Raw genomic sequence first — 15,200 nt, 5'->3', positions numbered from 1 at the left:
CACCTTGTTGAATCAATGCCACGTAGAATTAAGGCAGTTCTGAAGTCAAAAGGGGGTCCAACACCGTATTAGTATGGTGTTCCTAATAATTCTTTAGTTGAGTGTATAGTCCCCTTCTTTTCATGTCACACAGTACTTAAAGGGTTTCTACCACCAGAAATACTGTTATGTAGCTGACTGACATTAGCGATGCGCTGTCAGCACTACATAACAGTATGTTTCTAACATTAGTCCCTGCAGCCGTTTTTGTTAAAAAAGCACTTTTATTATATGCTAATGAGCCTCTAGGTGCTATGTGGGCGTAAAATCAGCACCTAGAGGCTCCGTCCACTCACCCATTATGCCGCCCAGGTCCAGTGTTCTGCCCGCCCAGCTCCTCTTGATTGATGCCACTGTTCCCTGCCTCATTGGCGAAATCCCGCGTATGCGCCGTTCACTTCTGTCTTCGGCGCAGTGAGTGAAGGCCGCTCTCCTGATGCCGGCTTCCTCACTGTGACGTAGTTGGCGCAGGCGCAGTGAGGAATCCGGCACCAGGATCGCATCATTCACTCACTGCGCCTGCGCCGAAGTGAACGGCGCAGGTGCGGGATTTCGCCAACGATACAGGGAACAGAGGCATCAATCAAGAGGAGCGGGGCGGACACAACACTGGACCTGAGCGGCATAATGGGTGAGTGGACGGAGCCTCTAGGTGCTGATTTTACGCCCACATAGCACCTAGAGGTTCATTAGCATATAATAAAAGTGCTTTTTTTAACAAAAACGGCTGCAGGGACTAATGTTAGAAACATACTGTTATGTAGTGCTGACATCAGCGCATCGCTATATCAGTCAGCTACATAACAGTATTTCTGGGGGTAGAAACCCTTTAAAGGGGTTGTCCGGGTGCTATGGCAATGAATGGGGACAAAACGGAAGCGTTTTTTCCGGTATTGAGCCCCTATGACAGAACTCAATACCGGAAAACTTTAACGCTAGTGTGAAAGTACTCTTAGGCCCAGATATGGCCTGCTCAGGAACTAGTCTCTATCTCTGTGGGTGCAGTCTGCACTCAATTGGAGGATGCTACCTCTTCTGAGGGCCAGATATACAGCTCAAAGTTCCTCTTATGTGCAGTGCTGTACTGCACCCTTGTTCCTGCTCTCAGCCTCTGCTCTCCTCTGCACTGGAGACCCTGCCCACTTCCAGGAAGTGACATCATCCATTCCAGGGGTTGACTCTTCACTCAGTATTTTACAGTGATTACAAAGTTTCACCACTAGATGGCAGCAGAGCAACAGTAATTGCATTAGTATGCATACGTTAATATTAGGTGGGGGGGGGGGAACTAACTCTCCTTAGGGAGAGAGCACCTTAATCAGTGTGAGGAGACTTATAGGCCATACATGCTCCTCTGGAATTCTGGGAGGAAAGGGATGCAAATGAGCTCTTAACAAGCTCTGCCTCTAAGTTAATATTGTCTTGCATGGGGGATTGCTATTGTTCAACATATAGCCTACAGGTAGAAAGGACGGATGACCTAAAATGCCCACAGAACCCCTTTAACTCATATCTCCAAGCCATCATTGGTGGTCTGTCCATAGGAAGTAATGGGGCGTGTGCCCAAAACCAAGCTTCAATTCATAGTGACATACCGTGTATCACTTAACACAAGTCTTCCTCCCTCCTGCACATCATGAGAAGGATTGTACTTAAATAGCTTTTTTGCGATACCAGAAAATGTAAGTAATGGCAGGGAGTGGTCCGGCAGACAATGCCAGGAATCGTCCGCACACAAACCGCAGCACGCAGAGGTTTATGTCTAGCGGATTCTCCGCATATCGCCGGTCAGTGTTTCCTCTGCTGCAGCGATGAGTTTCATCATTACACACATGTCTGCTGAAGTCAACCATAGGCCATAGCAGTCACGTGGACAGTGGCGCTACAGTGATGACCCCCCAGACTACCTCTCTCTCAGGACCACTAATTGGTTCTAGTGGTCACGTGCCAGATCAATAGCAGCTTGTAAACAAAGATCCGGCAGCGCACCTTTGGATCATCTGAACTGGATTGGTGTGTTTTTTTTTTGTTTTTTTTTATTTACACCATTTGCAGAACCAGTCAACCTCTTTGACAATTCTAAATATCGGATATAAAATGCAAACAATCCAGGGAGCACAAAGCTCACCTGCTACATTTCAGGAAGTGACTTTTGTGAGACACATATGTAAAGTTATTCACTACTTATAAAGATGATAACTACTACTGGGAAGGAGGATAAGCCTCACTATCACATTGTGCTGATGTAAGATCCTATTTACTATGCAAATGCTTCGCTGTGCCCAGGCCAAGTCACATCTATGTCATTTATTATCTGTCACATCAGTATTACCAACTCTATTTTCCTATTCAAATGTATTTCTGACATGAATGGGTACGGATGATAAAGTACAGACAACGTGCATAGAAAAAGTATTGGATCCCTCCTCTGAGACCTAAAAGTATCTCCAGAATTGGACATCGATAAGGTCTATGGTCGGAATACTCCTTGAATTTATCCTTTACAGAGGACCTCTCCCTTCTCCTGACATGTCTGCTTTAGAAACTACTTGCAATTCCCTTTGTAATAACAATTCTGAAACATCTATTCTTGTGACTTTATGATTTTCATTCCTTTATTATTTCTGCTAGAATATATGAATTAATTACTAGCTGTTTAGATGAAGGTCCAACTGGGTGTCACCAGCTAGGGGTGTGTCCCTGCACAGTCTGACACCATTCAATCAGTGTTTTGCCAGTGTCATACTATGCAGGGACCACCACGTAACACCAATCTGGACCCTCATTGCCAACTGCAAGCAATTCATTCATAACATCTAGCAGGAATAATAAAGAAATGGAATAACAGAGTCATAGGAATATATGCTCCAGAATTATTATTACATGGGGGTTGCAAGTGTAACGCCCCAGAGGTGCATTACCACTTCTGCACCCTGCGACTGTCTCCTATGGTTAACCTCATGTCATCATATGTATTTATTTCCAGATCCTGTAAAATGTGTATTTCTGATTATGCAACTGTTTAAGTGTAATATGCCTGGTTCAACAGCAGGTGGCAGCATAGATGGCAGAGCTATTTTACCTAGAATGGAATCCTTCTTTCCATTCTAGCTCTCTCTGAGAGAGGGAGGGACTAGTTAGTGAGAAGTTAGTTGAGTCTTACCCCCTGCCAAGGGAGGGTGTGCAGCAGATGCTCGTTTCTGTTGGACCAGCTGGAGCACCTTCAGCTCAGCTGGATCTGGAGGCCGAAGCCTGAAGCCTCAGAAACCAGGAGTAAAGTTTTCCCTGGATAAAGCTAGAGACAGACCAGACCACAGAAAGTGAGGTACAGCATAAAAGAGGAAGCTGAGTTCTATAGCCAGCCTGTTAGCACAGCAAAGCCGGAGAGCAACAGACGTAGTTTGCCTGCCACAGTAAATGCCAAAGCCTGCTGCAAACCAAGACAAAGCGTTTAAGGAAAAGTAAAGCTGTTATTAACTTCAGCACAAGGTCTGGACTCAATTTATTTCATCGTCCCCTTAATCAACTATCCCTTTTCTGCATCGGAGCCAACGCCTGAGGTTCCAGAGTATCCAGGTAGGAGCACCGTGACACGTGCAACACCATTAAGGGACATTTAGGCTACCTTATACCACTCTGGCATTCCTACACCTGGTTACCATCCACAGTATCACTAAAAGGGGCCCTATGCCCTTGTTGCTTCACTGCAACTGGCGTCATGACAAAACAAGTAACTTTTTCCCTCTTAAAGGGACCCCTGGCAGTCGAGTCCGCCGCACAAGTAGTTACTAAGTCAGGCATGTCAGGAAAGAGGACAGGACCTCTTTAAGTTAATAAGCCTTCCAGAACCAAAGACGTAGAAGAATTTCCATTTCATGATGTTACCACCACTGTGCTTACAACAGGAGCTATCTGTGCCATGCTGCCATATAGTATTTCCCATTTTGTCTTGAGACATTGATAAGTAGATCGCAGCTGTGAGTAATAAGCTTTCTAAGATGTCTTACGGTACAAAATGTCTGCTGGTAATGAACTGACAAAAAAAGCACCACACTGCGCAAGCATTTAAGTGTGCCAGAATCAGGAGTGCACCACCAATGAGGCCAGGTGAGGTGATTGCCTCAGGCAGCACCAGGAAGGGGCAAGAAGGGGGCAGCCAAATGGCCATGGGCTGAATAGAAGGGGTTAGGTTAAGAAATTGGCATTGGGAAGGGGGGGAGGGGTGCTAATTTCAGTTTTTGCCTCCGGAAGCAGAAAAGCTAGGTGCACCCCTGTCCAGAATGAATAGGCACCCTGTACCACTACATTTCTCCTGCACTGGCCATTGATTGGAAATGTGTGGTTGACCACAATTGATCATCTTAAAAGGGTTTATCCCATGATTAATGTAAAAAATGAAAATCAGACACCATGTAGTACATGACAAGCTATTTCTAATGAAGCTAGAACCAGGCCAGCCCTGTACCTCACATGGATCCAGAGATCTCCCCATTCACTGCTCCAGTTGCTCTACTAGATTTATATCAAGCTGGCAACACAAGAGGAGTGTCTCAGGGGGCGTGTCTTTCTTCTGTAGCTCTCCCTATCACAGCTCAGGGGGCGTGTCTTTCTTCTGTAGCTCTCTTCCTATCACATCTCAGGAGGCAGCTGAAGGATAAAACTGAGCATGTGCGGCCATCTCAGCGAGCAGGACAAAGAAATAAGAAAAAAACAGCAGGTGGCGCTATAGAGATACATTTTATTGAATATCTCAGTAGCTACACAACATTTTGAATTACGGTACATGCAATTACAAAAGTATTCAGATCCAGGTGCTAGTTTGAAAACTGTAGAATATTTTTTGTGGGACAACCCCTTTAATGGCTGTTGCACACAAACTTCTTTTCTAGGGGTAGGATGCGGTCCCATTAGTTTCAATGACACCATGTACTGTCCGCATCCGCATGTCCATTCCGTGGCACTGCAAAAAAATATATAGAAATTGTTCTATTCTTGTCTGTTTTGCGGACAACTATAGGCATTTCTATCATAGGGCTGGATGTTCCGGTGATAGAAAACGGTATCCATGTTTTGCGGATCCTCAATTTGCGGTCCTCAAAAACGGAAGTGGTCATGTGCATGAGGCCTAACTTTATGGTTTTCCCCAGCCTCACACACAAGACACAGTTGAACGTTGCTTTTAAGAAGAGTTTTTGAACACCTAAAGCTAATGTATATCTTAGGAAAATCCATATAGAACATTTTCTGAATGTCTCAGGGAACACTTTGACAAAAAAGCTGATTTGTGTTGTAGCAGGGCCACATCTGCCATGAGGCAAGATGAGCATCTTGTCTCTGGTGGCAGCTAAGGTGTGTGGCAGTTGATGGTGGGGCACAGAAGCCTACAGTTCCTGTCCCCACTGTTCACTCTAAAAGGCCTCAGACTGCTAGACCTAAAGCCTGTAAGGTAGTATAACAACGCAGGCGGTCCTGATAACATTCTTGCGATTACCTGCGCTAGGTCTCAGGTGGCATGATGATGTTGTCATATCTGCTGCGTCCCAGCACAGGCCGCCATGCCAACGTCATCAAGCCGCCTGACACCAGGTGTAGGAGGTTGCAATGATATAATTGCAACTGCCTGCTCCAGGATGCAGGCAACTGAGGCCACAGGCAGAAGATAGCATGGAGCAGGAATCAGGTGACTATTTTGATGATGTCACCACAACCTCCTGCACATCTACGGCCAGGTCTCAGGCAGTGTTATGACACTGGAAAGCAGCAGACATGAGAATATCATCATGCTAGCTGAGAACTGGCACAGGAGGTCATTAGGATGTCATGGTGACCACCTGCATTATTATACAGCCTCATAGGTTTCAGGCCTAGTGGCCTGATGCCTTTGGTAGTGAACAGCGTGGGACAGGAGCCATTGGCTTTCCGCTCCCTGCCATAAATTGCTGTTCCCTCAGAGGCAGGTCGTCTGCTGCCTGTTAGATGCTCAGCTCGCTTCATGGCAGATGTGGCCCTGAGAAAGGGGCATTTTATATACTAATGGCACTATAGAGGGGTGGAACTTTATATACTCATGACACTACAGTTAAAGGGATTCTGTCACCTCGTATAACACAAATTCAGATTTTAAACCAGTCATGCTCCACAGCTTACCTTGAATCGGCTGTGCTGTTTTTTATTGTAATCCGTCCAGCAGTTTAGCAGAAAAACGACTTTTATAAAACCCTGAAGGTGCCCAGAGGGGCGTTATGTTCCCCTTTGTGTGCCCAGTAACGCCCCTCTTACAGTGCCCAAAATGCCTTCCTCCAGAATCCCTAACCGCCCACAGCGTCTCATCCCTCTCCTCCCCCTCCCTGACGGCCGAGCGAAGTCTCGCGCGAGCATCGGACGTCACTGGGCTCAGCGCATGCCCAGTGATGACGATGAAGCTCCTGCCCTCAGTCTCCAGCAAATCGCACTAGCGCAGCCCTCAGTGGGTACTGCGTCTGCGCGAGACTTCGCTCGGCCATCAGGGAGGGGGAGGAGAGGGATGAGACGCTGTGGGCGGTTAGGGATTCTGGAGGAAGGCGTTTTGGGCACTGTAAGAGGGGCGTTACTGGGCACACAAAGGGGAACATAACGCCCCTCTGGGCACCTTCAGGGTTTTATAAAAGTCGTTTTTCTGCAAAACTGCTGGACGGATTACAATAAAAAATCCTTTAATGTTGCTGTAGGCCTCTTGGTAGTTTTCAGTTTTCTTCTCTTCTTTTCATCAATTTTGGAGCGACGTCCAGTACTTGGTAATGTCACTGTTGTGCCATATTTTCTCCACTTGTTGATGACTGTCTTCACTGTGTTCCATGGTATATCTAATGCCTTGGAAATTCTTTTGTCCCCTTCTCCTGACTGATACCTTTTAACAATGAGATCCCTCTGATGCTTTGGAAGCTCTCTGTGGACCATGGCTTTTGCTGTGGGATGCGACTAAAATAATTTCAGGAAAGACCAACTAGAGCAGCTGAACTTTATTTGGCACTTTAAATGATGGCAGGTGTATGCTGACTCCTATTTAACATGATTATGAATGTGATTGCTTAATTCTGAACACGGCTACATCCCCAGTTATAAGAGGGTGTGCACACTTATGCAACCACCTTATTTTATTTTTTTTTGTTTTCTTCCCTCCACCTAAAATATTTCAGTTTGTTTTTCAATTGAGTGGTACAGTTTATAGGTCACATTAAAGGTGGAAAAAGTTCTGAAATGATTTATCTTTGTCTAATTTTTTTACAGCACAGAAACCTGACATTTTAACAGGGCTGTGTAGACTTTTTATATCCACTGTACACAGGATGCTGCTCGCACACTGGAGTCTGCTACACTGGCCTGAACATCAGCAACAACTATGCAAAGCTTCCCTCTCGCTTATTTGACAGCAGCTCACTAACCAGAAGAGTGGGGCCAGCCCACCACGTGGCAACTGTTTCTAAAGTTTGCCAGTTAAAGAGCATCTGTCAGCAGATTTGTGCCTACGAAACTGGCTGACCTGTTGCATGGGCGCTTGGCATCTGTGTTGGTCCCATGTTCATATGTGCTCACATTGCTGAGATACATGAAGTTTTAATATATGCAAATAAACCTCTAGGAGCAACGGAGGAGTTGCCATTACACCTAGAGGCTCTGCTCTCTCTGAAACTGCTGCACCCTCTGCACTTTGATTGATAGAGTCAGGCAGTGTAAATGTGATCACACCTGGCCCTGTCAAACTGCAAAGGCCACAGCCGTCGCAGAGAGAGCAGAGGCTCTAGGTGTAACGGCAACGCCCCCGTTGCTCCTAGAGGCTCATTTGCATAAATCAAACCCTTTTTTTTCAGCAATGCAGGCACATATAAACATGGGACCAACACAGATGTCTTCAGCTGCCAAGCGCACATGCAATAGGTTACCAGTCTCAAAGGTACAAATCTGCTGACAGATGCCCTTAAACTATTCTGTACCCATGTGCATAAGTAAAAGCTACATTAAAAATTTGTGCTACTGAAACTTTTAGTAATGCTAGACATTTTAGCTTTGAACCACTGGGTCACTGCACGCACAAGGACTTATCATCTGCAAGGGAAGAGGCAGTAGATGTGAGTAGAAGCTGCTCATCTGGCTGTGTGGAGGTAGCAGGGTATTGTGGGTTGTAGGCTTTTTACAGAAGACACCAGTGGGTAATGACAGGTTGATGAGATGGCTTAGGGCTGGGTAAGTGTAGTGGTAAGGTTAGAGATAAGGTGGGATTGGATTGAATCAGGGGCACAGGTGGTGAGGTTTGATTTAGCGAGTAGGGTAGGAAGCTTTTCCTCAGTGATAGTGAAGAATCAGGCTATATGGGATGAGCCATGAGCAGTTGTGTAGTGGGTTTAAAATTAAACCTTTCTTCCCTGGAAACAGAACCAGATCCAATAAAATGATTGAAAAATCTGATCAGCTATCCAATCAGTTTGGATCAATGACACACAAAAAGAAAATCATAAAGCAAAAAGACCCTGGTGTGAACGCAGTGTGCTCTCATTAGCATCAAATGTAAGTACTGCTTTCTCAAGAGTGACCACTGGGTGGCAATAGAAGCATGGAAATAATAATAAAATTCAGTGCTATGCAGTGCATAATCTAGTACATACTGTATAGAAAAGTAGCATCAGTGTTATGTACATGAATGCTAGAAAATAGTAGAAGGTGATGGATTAAGTGTTATAAAAAGCTAACTTTATTTGAAGAAATTGGTCCTGGAGACTAGCATTGGCACATCCCTCTTTTCCTTGTTTTTCAAATTTTTTGTTGTAAAATCAGCAACGCAATTTGTACAGACATTTGCAGCCAGGTGGACCATCAAGAAACTAAAGTCTCATGTAGTTTTGATGTCCTACCCTGTGTAAGTTATGGTTAGGCTTGTCATCTGGCTGGTAAACAACAAGTACAGTGGTTTTGGGACCATTGGGCCAACTAACCAGTTCGTCGTTGCGGTAATCCTGAGGGTATTATCCCCTGGTTTTCACCCTTTAACCCTTATGGTCTTGGGGTATGTTACTTCTTGGAATAATCCTGGTGTAGTTGGCAGCTGACTCACTGGGGGGTCAGAGACTCCAATGCAAAGCACCAGAGGCACAGGCATCGGCAAAGCACAGAGACAGAACCAGGCGGAGAACAAGCTGGCAGAGTACATGAATGCACTGACTCAACCAAAGTGAGGCAAACAGGAAACATGCTAATCCATGGAACAGACACAGGGTATCGGCAGACAGAACTAGCTCAGAATTCAGACACAGACAGACCATGAACAGATCCAAACACAATCTGGAGAGAACAGGCAGACATATATAAGTTCTAACACAGAACAAGCAGACAACAATGTTAATAGACTCAACCAGAATCTGTTGCACAATCAGGGGCAGGCCACACAATTACGAAAATACACTGCCTGTCCAAAAAAAAAAGTCGCCACCTGGATTTAACTAAGTAAATAGTTATGAGCCTCCTATTGGATAATTACTGCATGGGCGATTATCTTTCAGCTGGCAACAAGTTATTTAACCCCATACAAAGCGTAAATGTGGCACACAGGATTCACCAATAGCCACTATAGAGGTGCACTCAGTAAAGTGGACTCATCCTGTCCACTCCAAAAATAGAACCTGAGCAAATTGTATAAGGAACTGGGCACTCTCAAGATATCTGAACCATACAGAATTTTATTAACATATTAAAATTTACAGCAATAAAATAATGCGTAATACAAAAGCAAATCACATAATATAGTGGCTGGGAATATTCAATTGATGTATCTATCTAATGAAAATAAGTTGATCTAAAAGCGAAATGGCATCAAAGATAAGTTATATTATAAAACTATACAAAGACTCTAAATTGATGGATAAATAGTAGCAGCAATATTCAAAATGTGAAATAATCTTCAAGAACGTGGTGGCAGCAGTTGGCGTATAGCTCACACCACTTATAACGTGAAATAGTCCAAAAGATAAATATAAACAACAATGTCCTGAAATAAGTCCAGTGCAATATATAGTTGGGGGCAGTGCTGGTTATTTGGTATCCCACATTAGAGGATTGTGAAAAGGCAAAGTGTAGCGGCGTCCCGCTATATGCACAAACCAGCGGCGTCCCACTGTAATATTATCACTGCGAGTTTCTTGTAAATGTTCTGCCGGAAAAATTTGAACAGTCTTACCGCATTACTTTTCACACCACGGAGTCACTCTACTAGATGGTTCTGTGTATGTAGAGGCCAATGTTCTCCAAGCGGTAGTAGTCCTCACTTCCCACGCTGGTAAATGTTTGGCACATGCAAACAGACCTTTGCTATGCACTCAGGTCTTGCGTAATATCTTTCTCATTTACCCTTTACGCGGTGATGGACAGTATTTTTCTGTGAGAGTCCGGCAGAATATTCAAATTTCCAGTAGTCAAAGGTTTGGGGTCCTGTCGTTAGCTAGACGCGTTTCGGGGCATATGATCGCCCCTTCCTCAGTAGCTACCAGTCCCCCATAAACTCCTTCCTTTTATAGTGAGAAAATATATTCCAAAACCTGACATGGATCTGTTTTTTTTTAAATGGATCTTTTTTGGGACATACAATCAGTCTTGTAGATCATTATTCTTTTTCAATTATGACTTACAATTCCAGTATCTTATCTTTGTAAAAGCCATTATTCAATGTCTTATGCCTGCGATATATATAAATAGATAAATAAAGATAAAAAATAATAAATTAAAAAATAAAATAAAATAAAAGTTATTTAACCCCAACTGGTGCAATGAGTCGCTTCTCATTTCTTAAACAACCATGTCGAAAGACACATCTCGTGGTCGTGGAAAAGATGTTAGTCTGTTTGAGAAGGGTCAAATCATCAAGCAGAGAAAACATCTAAGGAGATTGCAGAAACGACTAAAATTGGGTTAAGAACTGTCCAACGCATTATTAAAAACTGGAAGGATAGTGGGGACCCATCGTATTCGAGGAAGAACTGTGGCAGGAAAAAAATCCTGAATGATCGTGATCGGAGATCACTTAAACGTTTGGTGAGATAAAATCGAAGAAAAACTAAAGTATGTTTAAAGGGTTTCTATCACTTCGTTTCACCTATTTAGCTTTCAGACACTAGCGATCCGCTAGTGTCTGCTTTATCTAACCATCCTAATATAAGAGCTTATTGTCCTGCCGTTTAGCTAAAAAAATAACTTATATAGATATGCAAATGAGCCTCTAGGTGCTATGGGGGCGTCATTAGCACCTAGAGGCTCCGTCTACCTTAACAAACTGCCGCCGCCCAGCGCGTCCCTCCAGCCCGCCCATCTCCAGCTGAAGCGATCCTCTCCGTGCGCGTCTCTGTTCTGCGCATGCGCAGTGAATGTCTGATCGCTTCCCTGCTCAGACATCTCCACTGCGCCTGCGCCGATGACGTCATAGTGCTCCGAGGAACAGGCGCAGTGGAGATGTCTGAGCAGGGAAGCGATCAGACATTCACTGCGCATGCGCCGAATACGAGGAGCATCGCATTCCGGAGGAGATGGGCGGGCTGGAGGGACGCGCTGGGCGGCGGCAGTTTGTTAAGGTAGACGGAGCCTCTAGGTGCTAATGACGCCCCCATAGCACCTAGAGGCTCATTTGCATATCTATATAAGTTATTTTTTTAGCTAAACGGCAGGACAATAAGCTCTTATATTAGGATGGTTAGATAAAGCAGACACTAGCGGATCGCTAGTGTCTGAAAGCTAAATAGGTGAAACGAAGTGATAGAAACCCTTTAATAGGGAAAATAAGAGCATTTCCACACGCACAATGCAAAGTGAACTCAAGAGATTGGAACTGGACAACTGTGTAGCCGTAAGAAAACCACTAATCAGTGAGGCAAACCAGAAAAAAGGCTTCAATTTGCTAGTTGGCATAAAGATTGGACTCTGGAGCAATGGAAGAAGGTCACGTGGTCTGATGAGTCCAGATTTACCCTGTTCTAGAGTGATGGGCGCATCAGGGTAAGAAGAGAGGCAGATTAAGTGACGCACCCATCATGCCTAGTACCTACTGTACAAGCCTGTGGGGCAGGGGCGTTTCTAGGGTCTCAAAAGATCCGGGGCACAAGCCCCAATAAATATGTTGCGCCCCCCCCCCCCCCCCCCCCCGCACTTTGCTGTACTTGCTATACAGGAGCACTTACCTGTCACATCCAGGGCCTCCAGGTGACGTCTCCTCTCTGTCATCATCTTCTCTGTAGATCTTCTCTCTCATCATCTTCTCCACTCGGTCTGGACAACTTCTCTCGGCCGCCTCGTCTCTGCAGAGTGTGACACACAGACATCTTAGCTTCCTCACATTCTATCATTATCCCCCAACTGGAGTCCCCACAGTGTTATCCTGCTGCTTGCTTTGTCCCCCCCCCCAGGGGTGTAGCTATAGGGGGTGCAGAGGTAGCAGTCGCTACCGGGCCCAGGAGCCTGAAGGGGCCCAAAGACACTTGTGCTGCATAAGAAGACACACAAAGCACTGAGGGAAAGGGGGCCCAAGCTAACCTCTTGCACCGGGGCCCATGAGCCTTTAGTTACGCCCCTGCCCCCCCAATACCCCCAAATACTATCCTGAAGAAACATTACTGCCCCCCATAGTAATAGTGCTCCTCATAGTCCCACCAATAGTAATTCCCTTCTAGAATGCCCTCATTAGTAACACTGCCCCAACCGTGATAATGCTCCTCAACAATGCCCCCATTATAAGAAGAGCCCTCCCATATTAATAATACCCTCACAGAGTCCCCAGTAGAAATAAGGCCCCCTATTGTTCCCCCAGTGGTAATACAGCTCCCTACAGACCCCTCAGTAGTAATAAGGCCCCCATAGTGCGCTTAGTAGAAATAAGGCGGATCTATAAGACCCTCCTATAGAGCCCCCAGTAGTAATAAGACTGCCTATAATGTCCCCTGGCCAGTGGCGTAGCTTGGGTTGCCAGCACCCGGGGCAAGCCATTTATTGCGCCCCCCCCCCCCTCCCAACCTGTGGACACGCCCCTTTTACAGATAATATAGCAGTCCTATATAACACCACAGATAACATGGTGGTAACTCTCTAAGTACAGATGATGTAGTAGATGGGTATAAGGCCCCACACAGTGTGACCTGAAGTCTGAGGCCAGGATGCGGCAGGGTGGGCCAAATTCTCAATCCACTTCCCAACCCTACCGTGAAACAAATATGTGTCTGGACATTACAGACATCACTACAAAATATACAGTATAATACAGCACCACATACCTCATCCATTCAGTGACATCTCCTGTGATGTAGACTTTCCTCAGCGTCTTCATTCGGAGATAAGACCGTCATGACACCTTCTTTCAGCCGCGTCTCATCTCTGCAGAGTTTTATTATTATTAGTTATTATTATATATAATGGCCCCCTCTGTATAATATATAATGGCCCCCTCTGTATTATTATTATATATAATGTCCCCTCTGTATTATTATTATATATAATGTCCCCTCTGTATTATTAGTATATATAATGTCCCCTCTGTATTATTAGTATATATAATGACCCCTCTGTAATATTAGGATATATAATGGACCCTCTGTATAATTACTATATATAATGCCCCCCTCTGTATTATTAGTATATATAATGCCCCCTCTGTATTATTAGTATATATAATGCCCCCTCTGTATTATTATATATAATGACCCCTCTGTAATATTAGTATATATAATGTCCCCCTCTGTAATATTAGGATATATAATGGACCCTCTGTATAATTACTATATATAATGTCCCCCTCTGTATTATTAGTATATATAATGTCCTCCTCTGTATTATTAGTATATATAATGTCCCCCTCTGTATTATTAGTATATATAATGTCCCCTCTGTATTATTAGATATATAATGTCCCCTCTGTATTATTAGTATATATAATGCCCCCTCTGTATTATTATTATATATAATGGCCCCTCTGTATTATTATATATATATATAATGTCCTCTCTGTATTATTAGTATATATAATGGGCCATTATATATCCTAATAATACAGGGGGGGTCATTATATATAATAATTATACAAGGGGGCCATAATATATTCTACAGGGGGCCATTATATATTATAGTTATACAGAGGGGCCATAATAAATGATAATTATACAAAGGTGCCATTATATATTATACAAAGGGGCCATTATATATAATAATTATACAAGGGGCCATTATATATTATACATAGGGGCCATTATATATTATAATTATACAGAGAGGCTATTGATAATGGGCCCTCTGTATAATTCTAATATACTGTATAATGGCCCCCCTGTATAATTATTATATATAATGGCCCCTCTGTATAATTATTATATATAATGGCCCCTCTGTATAATATATAACGGCCCCTTGTATAATCATTATATATTATGGCCCCACAGTAGAACTATAAATTATAGTTATACAGTGGGGCCATAATATTTACGGTAATAATTATACAGAGAGGCCATTATTAATAGCCTCTCTGTATAATTATAATATATAATGGCCCCTCTGTAATATAAGGATATATAATGGGCCATTATATATCCTAATAATACGGAGGGGGCCATTATATATCCTAATAATACGGAGGGGGCCATTATATATTATAATAATACAGGGGGGGGGTCATTATATATAATAATTATACAAGGGGGCCATAATATATTCTACAGGGGGCCATTATATATTATAGTTATACAGAGGGGCCATAATAAATGATAATTATACAAAGGTGCCATTATATATTATACAAAGGGGCCATTATATATAATAATTATACAAGGGGCCATTATATATTATACATAGGGGCCATTATATATTATAATTATACAGAGAGGCTATTGATAATGGGCCCTCTGTATAATTCTAATATACTGTATAATGGCCCCCCTGTATAATTATTATATATAATGGCCCCACAGTATAACTATAAATTATAGTTATACAGTGGGGCCATAATATTTACGGTAATAATTATACAGGGGGGCCATTATTAATAGCCTCTCTGTATAATTATAATATATAATGGCCCCTATGTATAATTAATGATGGCCCCCTTATATAATTATTATATATTATGGCCCCAATGTATACCTATAAGCTGCCACATCAGAACCATGAAT

This window comes from Bufo bufo, chromosome 3 (genome assembly GCF_905171765.1).
Source record: "Bufo bufo chromosome 3, aBufBuf1.1, whole genome shotgun sequence".
Taxonomy (NCBI): domain Eukaryota; kingdom Metazoa; phylum Chordata; class Amphibia; order Anura; family Bufonidae; genus Bufo; species Bufo bufo.
The sequence above is the reverse complement of the archived record's forward strand: the minus strand, read 5'-3'. Positions refer to the sequence as shown.